The sequence below is a fragment of the Esox lucius genome, chromosome 17 (genome assembly GCF_011004845.1).
Source record: "Esox lucius isolate fEsoLuc1 chromosome 17, fEsoLuc1.pri, whole genome shotgun sequence".
Lineage (NCBI taxonomy): Eukaryota > Metazoa > Chordata > Actinopteri > Esociformes > Esocidae > Esox > Esox lucius.
Genome location: NC_047585.1, coordinates 7,303,028 through 7,315,925, shown reverse-complemented (window position 1 = coordinate 7,315,925; position 12,898 = coordinate 7,303,028). Strand labels below are relative to the sequence as shown.

The 12,898-nt window shown below is 38.8% G+C and overlaps 1 protein-coding gene across 2 annotated transcripts in view; it reads right to left on the bottom strand.

The window, feature by feature from the left end:
- Positions 1-7,948, bottom strand: part of LOC105017410 (rho GTPase-activating protein 40) — a 56,506-nt gene extending 48,558 nt beyond the window's left edge. For both annotated transcript variants that reach the window (XM_010882009.3, XM_010882010.3), the window contains exon 1: positions 7,793-7,948. The gene's annotated coding sequence lies outside the window, so the exon portion shown is untranslated. The remainder of the gene's footprint in view (positions 1-7,792) is intronic.
- Positions 7,949-12,898: the final 4,950 nt, after the last annotated feature.

Sequence of the window (12,898 nt, the reverse complement as noted above, 5' to 3'; positions counted from 1 at the left end):
CCAGTTGAGTATCTGGAGCATCAGCAATTGTGGGATCGATTAGAGGCTAAAAATGAAACAAAAAAACTTTCTTCTGAAACTCATCAGTCTATTCTTGTTCTGAGAAATGAAGGCTATTCCATGCAAGAAATCACAAAGGACATTCATCAGATGCAGACCAAATGAAAAAATGCTGGAGGACAGTTTGACCCCACCTGTCAAGTATGGTAGAGGCAATGTGATGGTCTGGCTGGGGCTTTGGTGTTGGAAAAGTGGGAGATATGTACAGGGTAAAAGGGATCTTGAAGAAGGAAGGCTATCACTCCATTCTGCAAGGACATTTCTAAGTGACACTAAACTTTTGAACGGTAGTGTACAGTGTTGGCCCTGGCCTTTTGGGGCTCCTAAGCAAAATGTAATTTTGCGGCCCTCTCTCACCTAGTTGTCCGGGGCTCACTAGCAGTCCAGGGCCCCCTGGCGGTCGGGGGCTCTAAGCGGCCCCTTATGGCCCTTATGCCAAGGGCCGGCCCTGGTAGTGTATGTATTTACTTTTGAATAGAGTTTAATTAGTAAAAAGGAGAAGGTTGAATGTTAACACCCGTCACACAGTTTCAAAAAATAAAGACTGTCACAGCTCACAATTCTTCAAGGAGCAAGAGTTTAAACATTGTTGTTGGGATAAGAATATCAGCAAAGACCAATGGGCAGCTTACCCAGTCACCTGGATTGTTTATCTATAACTGGCTCAGATCACTACCGATTAGGAAGACACCCTGGGGCTTTCACCTTCTGGCCGAAGACTTTCCCTCCATCTCCCTCCTTATCCCTCATCCCTCCCTGAAATTGTTTATACACAGGGCTTTTGCAGAGGCCTTCCAGAAGTAGGAATTATCTTTAGTCTGAATGTAAATGTATATTTTACAACCAACTTAAGGGCAGATTGTGTTTGTGATGGCAATTCCATCGATCAGAACTTTTAAAGGAGTAAGGACAGAGACAAAATGCTCTTGCACAATTAAGTTTATTTGCAAATTGAGAGACGCGTCAAACGCTTACAAACATAATCATCCGAGGAGTCTCTAACTTAATACATGAACAGTTCATATTTATAGAGGAAAAAGGGGTGTGGTAAGTTGCTGGCCATCTGTCTTGTGTCACATAGGTTTTACCTAAAGGGAGGGCTGTCCCCCCACCTTATCCTTCCTGCCATAATGTTTACTGTTGTGTTTACCTAAAGAAGCCAATTGCTCCTACTTCCCCCCAAGGGCCACATTCCTATGGAACAAAAGGACTGACACCCTTCTTGGTCTAGGCAGGAGAACATGGTCAAAGTACCTAATAATCCTCTGATATTACACAGACATGTGTATCACAATCAAAGTAAAGATCAACATAACAGGCAATAGAAAGACAGACATTTCTCAAATGTCAAAATGTCCATAACATGTTCTAAATAAAGCCACTCACATTCAGTATGTTAGTTCTCAGAAGTCTTCACATATTTTGTCCTCCTACATTAAACATTTTAGTCAATTATTGTTGGGTAATGTCAGGGTATCCTAAAATGTTGAATATTGTGTTTTATTTATGACTCTTAAAAAGCAACATGTAGGAAAGCAAGGCCAGGGCAGAACGTGATGAATGCTGTGTGCCTCATGATGACCTGGCCTTGGTCACCTCAACATGTAACAGAGATCTGACCTGGACAGGAAGTTCTAGATGGGCTTTGCATCATGCTCATCTGATCTCCCCCTCCCCACACGCTTTGAAAGCACCCCTTCCCCTACCTCACAGGTCCAGGGAGGAGAAAGAAAGGGGGGATGGGTTGAGAGAAACAGAAATAGGAAGGAAGAGAGAGGGAGGGAGAAAGTCACAGACAGAACAGGAGGGGGAAGGATATGTAGAGAAAGCTATTTGTCTCTCATTAAAAGGATTTAGAAGGAACAGTTGTATTTGTCAAGGCCCTGATGGCTGCCGGCCTGCCACTTGGCTGAATGGTGGACAAGACGATGAGCAGATGATGCTACTCTCTGGAAAGAGTTGACGCACAGTCAAGGGCACAACACGGCACTCTCTGGGACAGTGGTAAACACGCACCCTTTTCAAGGTACTGAAAGAAGCTAAAGTGACCCAAGACAAAACTAGGGTGCTGAACCATGTTGGAAAGCCAGACAATGTCAACAGAACAGAAGTCTGGTGTCGACATGCTAGTTTAGAAATTCACACTACAGTAGTGAGTACAGTTACAGTATCTCACAGAAGTGAGTACACCCTTCTGATTATATCTTTTCATGTGACAACACTGAAGAAATGACAATTTGCTACAATGTAAATTAGTGAGTGTACAGATTGTATAACAGTGTAAATTTGCTGTCCCCTCGAAATAACTCAACACACAGCCATTAATTTCTAAACCGCTGGCAACAAAAGTGAGTACACCCCTAAGTGAAAATGTCAAAATTGGGCCCAATTAGCCATTTTCCCTCCCCGGTGTCATGTGACTTGTTAGTGTTACAAGGTCTCAGGGGTGAATGGGGAGCAGGTGTGTTAAATTTGGTGTTATCGCTCTCAGACTCCCTCATACTGGTCACTGGAAGTTCAACATGGCATCTTATGGCAAAAAACTCTCTGACGATCTGAACAAAATAATTGTTTCTCTACAGATGGCCTAGGCTATAAGAAGTTTGCCAAGACCCTGAAACTGAGCTGCAGCACGGTGGCCAATACCATACAGCGGTTTAACAGCACAGGTTCCACTCAATACAGTCCTTAGAAATAGACATATGAGTGCTGCCAACATTACTGCAGAGGTTGAAGGGGTGGGGGGTTAGCCTGTCAGTGCTCAGACCATACACTGCACACTGCATCAAATTGGTCTGCATGGAAGCCTCTTCTAAAGATGATTCACAAGAAAGGCCCCAAACAGTTTGCTGAAGAAAAGCAGACTAAGGACATTGATAACTGGAACCATGTCCTGTGGTCTGATGAAATAAACGTATTTGGTTCAGATGGTGTCAAGCATGTGTGGCGGCAACCAGGTGAGGAGTACAAAGACAAGTGTGTCTTGCCTACAGTCAAGCATGGGGGTGGGATTGTCATGGTCTGGGGCTGCATTAGTGCTGCCGGCACTGAGGAGCTGCAGTTCATTGAGGTAACCATGAATGCCAACATGTACTGTGACATACTGAAGCAGAGCATGATCCCCTCCCTTCGGAGACTTGGTCGCAGGGCAGTATTCCAACATGATAACGACCCCAAACACACCTCCAAGACGACCACTGCCTTGCTAAAGAAGCTGAGGGTAAAGGTGATGGACTGGCCAAGTATGTCTCCAGTCCTACACCCTATTGAGCATCTGTGGGGCATCCTCAAATGGAAGGTGGAGGAGTGCAAGGTCTCTAACATCCACCAGCTCTGTGATGTCATCATGGAGGAGTGGAAGAGGACTCCAGTGGCAACCTGTAGAGCTCTGGTGAACTCCAAGCCCAAGAGAGTTAAGGCAGTGCTGGAATATTATGGTGGCCACACAACATACTGACACTTTGGCAATTTGTACATTTTCACTTAGGGGTGTACTCACTTTTGTTGCCAGCGGTTTAGACATGAATGGCTGTGTGTTGTGTTATTTTGAGGGGACAGCAAATGTACACTGTTATACAAGCTGTACACTCACTACCTTACATTTATTCAGTGTTGTCACATGAAAACATATAATCAAATATTTGCCTAATTATCTAGCCTAATCCTGGACTGTGATTACATCATTTTTTGGAATGAATACAGTTTTGAGAGTTAACAATATTTTAAAGGAAGCCTCTCCCGCAATAATTGAAAGTGAACGAGGCAACGGATATAGCATTCATAATTATATTATACATTTAGTTTTCCAAAATGGGAATGCTATATCCGCTGCCCCAGGATCAAAAAGTGAACCTTTTATTTAAGTATTCATTTAAATGAAATTAATAAATAAACAAAATGAGCAAGGCATGGCAACTGGTATTGGTGTAGTCACAGTCACTGACTGAGTAGGCATATTGAGATAATGATCTATTAACAGTATATTCAGGTTTTTAGTATTCAAGACACATAAAATCTTCACTGTTTCCTAATGACAATGTTGACAATAACTTATGCAATGTCTGGTACAGTAAAATAAGCTGAATAATTATAACATGGCCACATATTCCAGATATTTTGAAAATTCAGAACTTAAAAAATCATTTTAAATAAAAAAAATTACTGACACCCTAGCTGACTCAATATTTTGTCAACCTGTAACCATGCAATTTCTATACTTATGGTTGAGATTCCAAAAAGTTTCATTTGGTCTAATTTATCTACAGGAGATTGTCCCAGAAGGGTTGTGGCATGTTCAGTCGTGTTTGGGCAAAGTGCAATCAGTCTTTCGTAGATCTTTCTCTGAGCAGTAGGTTTCTGATACAACCCCCTAGACCAAGGGGTATTCAACTCTTACTCCATGATCAGAAGCCTGTTGGTTTTCTGTTCTACCTCATTAATGTCACCAACCTTGTGTCCCTTGTGTCTAAATCGTCCCTTGATTAGAGGAAAAATTGGTTTTGAGGGGCTTTGATGTCCAGAGTTGAATATCCCAACCCTAAATTAATTTGCCTTGTGTCAGCAGATCAGCTTAAATCAAGGTGCTTTCTCGATCATTTGGAACAATCTTTCCCTAGAATCTTCCATCAAATGTATTCTTGCAGCCAGATCCTCTGAGGTAGAGTACAGTGTCATGCGCCTTAAATGTCTTCATAAAATAATGTAGTGGCTATAGAAACATCAGTCTCTGGAGATGGATTTGTAGCATTGATATTGTGTCTGATCTCCTCAAACAATTCTCAGGTTTTAGTTATTTTCCCCATGCTCATTGTGGTACACAGTCATACAAAACATAAAAATTAATTATCTTCTCAATTCAAACTTGTTAATGCAATTCACAATTGAGTTTAATTACAAAGGAGAATCACCTGCTCAAAATCTAATTATTTCAACTTCTGTAACTACTTCTAGAAGGTTTCATTAAAATGGTCCAGACCATTTTAGGACTCTGCTGAGGAATAGGCTAAGATTAAATAATTCTGATACTTGGGTTTTGTGCAACACAAAGTGTGAAACAGTGGAGGAACATAAATGCAGATGCTTCCATACAGGTCTACTGCATGATACAATTAAGCAATTAACATCCTATAATGCTCAGTGGCATGTATAAAAACACTGAGCAGGCCCAGTTGACCTCAGTTTTGGGTAAAGATTGCAAAAAGAAAGGATGTAAAGTAAGCCACTTTGAAAGCGGGTTCATTATTGGGTCTCTTCCAGGATGAGAATGCTCCAATTCATAGGGCACGAAGGTCACTGAATGGTTTGTATGAAGCATGAAGTTTATGCCTTTCTAAATCATGTTCAGTCATGAGTTCTAGAGACATATCAAGGTTAAACAAAGAATAAAGGATTCATCTGAACAAAGAATGTATTGAAGGTAACAAAAATAAATTTAATAAATTCAAAAAAACAGTCACAAGAAAGTGAAGGAGTCTGAATGCCTTCTGAAGCCACCGTATTTTAATTAACCAGGGCCAATATGTTTGGGCACAACTGTAACGGTTGTGAGATCAAAATCACTTTTTATTGTTCTTATTGCATTGCTAACTGGCTTATAACAGCAACTAGAAATATCAGGGGGTTTTGGTGTCTTCAGTTACCAATATTTCACAGCTAAAGGCTGCATTCAGGCACTCTGTGATGTGTAATGCCTAATAAAATTAGCAAAAAACATCATGTGCATTCAAACATTCCCCAGCTACGATCTTCACGTTACCACATGTACTATTGTGATCAAATGAAAATGTGTTTTAAGAACACTTCAGATGTGTTCATGTGTGAAACACATGTTTTTTAAGGTTGGAGTGTAAACCAGTTAATCTACTATAATCACTTTACTAATTCCTGTGTACTACACCTGAAGCTACAGCCCAGAAATGACATCTCCTTGAGTGTATTAACTAGTTCACCTTAGGTAATCAGATCCTCTGACAATCCCTGTTCTGGGATTAACAATATAATAGAACAATGAGATAGATGAGATTGAGACAACTGTCGCATATTGTGATGCTTTGCAAAAAAACCAAACAATAATAGCATTGTGCCTTTGTAAACAGCAACACCTTGGAGTTCCTACCAACCCCAACCTCACCCATTCCCTGTCCGTCAAACCTGACCAAAGGTTACAGTGACCTTCTTGTAAACCCTTCTTCCCTGTTTCCAGCCAAGTTGATTACAATGCGCTCTACTGTAATGGTCGGGAGGCTACAGAACTTGTAAAAAGCAGCAGAGTAGACTGGCTGCCCTGCATTTCAATGGTCATCATCATTCACATTTTTTGTGGACTATTTGCTCTTACTGAACTAGGCAAAAAGCCCTATCCTTTAAAGAAAATGCTAGGTAGCCTCAGAGATATGCAGCCTATATAAGAGTGTAGCCTATTAAATTTCACCGGTCATGATTACCAGGTATGGAAGTGATTTGGAAAGTCCTATATGGTTTCAGGTTGAACTGATCCAATCACTGAGACAATGAAAAAGTGAGAGAAAGAGAGAAATGCACTGGGGAATGCAACATACACTGAAACCACTAGGGTTATTTCACAAAGCCATCATTGCATATCAGCTTAGTCTGATAACCAGTAGGAATAACCATAGTATTTCCCAGGATGATTTTTGCAGGGTTATTTATAGTTTATTATATATATATTATTATTATTATAGTTGTTTTTTTGTAATAGCTACAGTATTTTTTGCAGGTAATTTAACAGTTTTCTAAACAGAGAATTATCTAATCAGTAATTTGATTTATTGCACCTTTTACTCAGATTGATTGAGGTTGGTTTTATATGATTGATGTCTCAGTGTACAATCTTCCACACACTGGGAGTTACTCTGAATGTGATTGTGATTGATTCAGCCCACAAGCCAGAAGATTTCTAACAACACTCTGTTTAGGGTATAATGTATTTTCAGAAATATCAGAATTCAATTTTAGAGCCTATCCTGGAATCATTCATAAAATATAAATGGTTCTATGTAGGATTGTACTCTGGTGGAACCATATATAGTGACTTATTTGAAAAACACTACAAAAGTGTTCCATGTAGAGCAAAGGGTTTTGCCAAGCACATAAAACGTGCTCCCATACAATGACAAACCAAAGAACCCTATAAGCATCTACTTTTTCATTGTGTACACATTAAACATAACTCATGGATGGATGTTCAATATTGTAATTAAAAGTAAAATAATCATTACAACCATGATATCGCTACATTGTCCACAATAATAATATGCCCAAAGATTTGACTACAACAAAACCTGCAATAACCACAATACAGTACCTGATACATTTCTTCTCGACAAATCTTTTGAGAAGCTTTGGTAACAGTATGCTGCATTATGTGCAGGAGCCTACAATGAATCCACTCCAGCACGATGCACGCATAAAAAAGGGTTCAACACCCTCGCCCACAATACGCCCATAGCAACAGGTCTGAACACCCTCGCGCTAGATGATACCATAGCAACACGTCTCAACACCCTAGCAACTCAACCTGCAACGAGTTACAGGACACGCGACCGGATAAGAAAAAAATACATAACATAAATCCACACTACCTAAAACATTCTGTGGAAATATTAAGAAATTAACTACTCGTGGAGAGTCGACTAACAAACATAAACAATAAATAGGTTTTACGTATTATGTACTATGTCTCATATATCGTATTAATAAGTATTATTCTTACCTTTGAAACAAACATAACACCCCGTCTGAAGCTCCTACTGAATCTCTATGTAATTATGCCAGTAATGCTGAAGCGCCAAGCCTGACAGCATTGAAACCGTAGCTAACAGATGGTGTGTTGCGGCTGCCATCCACGTTTATCTTACTCACCCTCCTTGCGACGTCATCACTACTGTACGGCTGCAAAACGACGTCGAGTTGAGAATTGCTGATGAATGCCTGTCAATGATATGGATACAAACGTTTTTATATCAGAATAATGAAATGGCACTCTAGAGAGTCCGCAGCCTCATCAGCCTCATATGAATATAAAATCGAAAATATTTGTAAACATTACCATATTAATATTCTAGTAATATGCTATGTATAACGTATTTGAATTTTAATTACAATGCCATTTGAGGGTAGCATAATGATGTTAACCTGGAAATTATAATAAACACGTGTATACATTAATCACAGCCAAGTTAATCAGAAGTTGTGCTACAGTTTAGTCCATAAATATTTGAATAGTTTTGTTATTTTTTCTATACTCCAGCACATTGGATTTGAAATAAGACAAAATTTTTTACATTTAAGTGCAAGCTGTTTATGAATTACAGACCCTTTTAGTCCACCCCATTTTAGGGGACCAAAAGTAATTGTACAAATTAACATCATCTTAAATAAAATCGTCATATTTAGTATGTGATTGCAAAATATTTGCATTTGATGACTCCCTGATGTCTGCGACCCATAGACATCACAAGACTCCCTGGTGATGCTCTCTCAGGCCTGTACGTCAGCCATCTTCCGGTCCTGTTTGTTTGTTTATTTTTGCCTTCAGACCCTTCTTTAGCAATGCTCAGTTGAATTCAGGTTGGGCGATTTGCATGGCCGTTCAAGAAAAAACACCACTGACTTTGAAAAACTGCTTGGCTCTTTAGCATTATGTTGGGGTCATTATCTTGCTGCAAAGTGAAGAGCTGTCCATTGAGTTTCGGGGCATTTGCTGTCTCAGAAGATGACATGTGTCTGTACACTTCATCCTACTCCTACTGTTAGCAGTTACATCACCAATGAAGGCATTTCAGCCAGTTCCACTGACCGCCATACATTGCAAAAACAAAACTCCCTCCAACTTATTTTGCAGATAAGTTGGTATGGCTCTTTCTTCCCTGGCCATCTTGTTTTTGAGGCCTTGCAGGCCAGCCGCTGTATTTCAGCTCCTAAAGTATTCTGTGAGTTGTTGTGGTCGAACATCTAATCTATCAGACAGTTTTTTGCAGTTTTTTCTCAGGAGCAATTTTAATCATTGGTCTTCCTTGGTCTAGCAGGTAATTTGCCATTGGTGAGCTAACTAGTGCTTTCTTGTTCCTTAATGTAAGTTGATTTTGGTAATGACTGATCAATTCATTCTGATTAATCCGCATCATGACGGCCAGCTTGACACTTGCATTGACACTTCTTTTATCCTTATCCAAATGCAAAATCTAGAACCAAATTAGAAATGAACTGATCGCTTATGCATGCATTAATGATGCAAACAAAAACACCTGCCTTATTAGAGAACTGTAAATCAATTGTCCAAATACTTTAGTTCCCTATGCACTGTTATTTCTAAATGGTCTATTGAATATGAATGAAAATACTCTCAAATAAAAATGTATAGTCTGTACTAACAGTAACTGACAGACGGACTATAACCACATCATCACTGTAATTTCAAATCCAAAGAGCTGGAATGCTGAGATGAAACAACAAAAGTTGTGTCACTGCTCAAATACTTATGGACTGAATTGTAGGCCTACAATAAACTTTAAACACTATGAACACTATGTACAGTTGGCCTTAATTAGGCCAACAGTCAGCTTTCGCTGAGGAAATAATCTTTCTTTTTGTTCCATCCTATCTTCTAGTTAATCCATCCTGTTTTTGTTTTCATTTTCCTTTCAGTTTCTCTGCAGACACTTCAGTCAGTCAAACTGCATACTGTTGTTCATGAGCACCGAGGCCAGTTAAACAAACCAGTTTGTCTTCCTGCAATTGTTCTATGACACACACACACACACACCACAAGAAGAGGGCTAGCTAGGCCACACCCCCTGGGCAGGCCTCTTCTCCCACATAGTGATGGTTTTTCATAGTTTCCATGGATACAGTGAGTGAAAAGAATTCTGCAGATGGGGAACTGCCTACCTAAAATTGAAGCGAAGAAAGATTTAGCAAAGAAATAATTTGAAGAGGTGTTTGATGACATATACTTTTTGTGAGTATATCTACAGATTAACAAAAACACTCACTTATTGTTCTCTCACTCCCAATATCTTTCAAAACTTGGTATCCTTTTTGGATAAAATATTGAGGGATGTTTCTGGTGAGTGCATACATTTTCTAACTTTCATTTATTGGTTGACAGAATGTTTAATAGTTACTTATATAAAGAAGATTATTTATATATTGCTTAGATTACAATAGATTTAATATACTGTACTTACTTTAATAATCTGCATAGTTATTGTAATTAAATCATAGAACAAATTAACAATTGGAAACAAAATTGAGGAAAAGTTCCTCCCAACACGGTTGCAGATATTCTCACAAATGGGTTGCACTTTCTTTGCTTTTACCTTTCTGGTCACTCCCAAACCAGCTCGATGGGGTCTGGACTCTGTGCTGGCAAATTCATGATTTGAAGCCTTCCATCTTGTTCTTTTCTTCTAAGTTAAATCTGATATTGCCTGGATGTTTTGCATCATTATCTTGCTGTGGGATGACCCCGACCAAGTAGGTGTAACCCAGATGAATATCGCATTGGGGACGCAAAATGCTGTGGTCGTCTTTTTGGTCTAAGCCTAAGTCTAAGTTGTAGTTGGCATGTTTCTATGTTCTGTTTCCTGCCCTATTTAAATTCCTCCTGCCCTAGTGTTTCTTGTCAGTCAATGGTCCATGTAGCGTTAGTGTCTCGTGCGCGTGTAGCCAATGTCTTGTTAGTACTCAAATCCTTGTTTATTTAAGTTTATCGTGCACCTACTTCTGCCCTGTGTCATATGGAACATTACACAATGTTTGACAGTAGGTGTAACCATTAGGAACCATCCTTCCGCCTACACAACGCCGTAGAAAAACACTGTGTGAGGAACAGAAGAATGGTGCATGATGGACCAAAATTATTTTCAATTTTCAGTCCACTGGTGGTGCTTCATGGCCCAGACAAGCCCCCTTTTCTTATTTTGGCATCTTAGCAATGTCTTTGTTACTGCTACAGGACCTGTCAAACCTGCAGCTCAAAGTCTCCTCCTAACAGTAGAAATCTGAGACTTGCTTACTTCGACCAGTGTTAAGTGATGCTTGAAGCTGTTGTCCGGGGAGCCATCTGTCACACAAGCCATTGACACTCAGAAAGGCCTTCTATTTCTTTTGTGGCTTTGGGCCTGCCAGACCTCTCTCTGTCAGAGTTTCCTCCAGTTTCCAAGTAGCTTTTTTGATGTAGGAACCTGTACTCACTGACACCATGGCTTCCTTTGCAGTTTCTCTAGTGGAAGGACCTACATTTTAAGGGTTATAATGGCCCTTAATTAACACATAATTTGTTCCCTGATAAAGGTCTTTTTTATAACACTAAAATGTACATTATTTTTCAGTTTTTGGCAACCTAAACGTTTTTAAACCTTGAATATTTTACCATTTACCTTTTGCACCATTTCAGGTTATTCACTGGACATGAAATGCTTACATTTCAATAAAAACAGGGGTGTTATACAAGTTTTGGTCAGTGGAGTATATTGTTCATAATATATCTATTTCATATTTTAACTTTTTCTTAATATAAACAAGTAAAAGCTATTCAATATCTTTTCGAAGAATATTTGGTTTCCATTGTAGAAGAAATGCCACAAGTGTGTTCGGTTGTTATGTCAAAAGATGAGCTACTTTGATGAGTCAAAGATTTAGATTACATTAAGTTAAATAATGTGATTCCATGATCGCTTTTTTTGTATCCATTTGATTATTTGTTCTATGCTTTAATTTCAGATTACATTCAACTGTGTGCATTTGAATAAAAAAATTACAATAATTTAAAACTTTGGATGTGTATTATATTGACCAACTAGTACATTTTCAAATACATTTTCAACATACATTTTGTGACATACATGTGTATCTATGTCACACATGGAACATTGAAATCAGGTTTTATTCCAAATCAGTGTGTATATATAGATATTGGTAATTTTCTACATTTAAAAATGCTTTTCTTTTTTTCTATTGTAAAGTGTTTTTGTTAAATGTGCCTTTTTTGTAATGCATTTGATGCTATGTTTACTATATCTATGCGAGTGAACATTGTGCACCCAAAATACAGGCACTGTATGTTTGGTTAGATTAAATGGTTTATGACGTTACTTTTGGAAGGCACAATAAGGGGTCACTTCATTAGGTATTATTTAAAGTAATAAACAATGGCTGCTACTTAAGCAGGACTAAATCCTCTGTTATTTTTAACCAGCTCTCCATCTCTTTGGCAATATTTTTCTAATATCCTGTTCTGAGATTTACTCTGATCTAAGAGTGGCATGTTGGGTCTGATGTCAGGGATCAGAGGGCGGGAGGTAAGGAGGTAGGAAGGGATGATTCCCTCTCAAAGTAATAATAAACCCATTAATAACCCAAAATAAAGACTGTTAGCTTGTGATTAAAGTGTTTGTTTTGAATGTGTCTGTAAGGGAGAATAATTATAAAATACCTGTGCACACAGGTTATTTCAGGATGGTACATTTTACCATAGTTTTAATATTCACAAAGAAAACAAGCCTTTTTATACATGAAGAATTTCTTCAGTGATTTGCCTTTAGTTTCTGAGATCGCACAGCAAATCAACCCACAAATTTGAAAAAGAATCAATGGATTCCAATTGAAATTAATGACCTTCTGCCTGGAGTGCACAGGGTTTATGGTCAAACTGGGAATACCATGTGAGTGTTATCGGAGCATTAACAAAAGGCTCAAGCACTCCCCCTTGTTGACAGAGTGGGTGATAACTGAACTAGCAAAACATTGGGAATGTAGTATTACAGGAAACACCTCATTCTAGTATAGACAGTGTAGATCAACAAATTCAAACCTT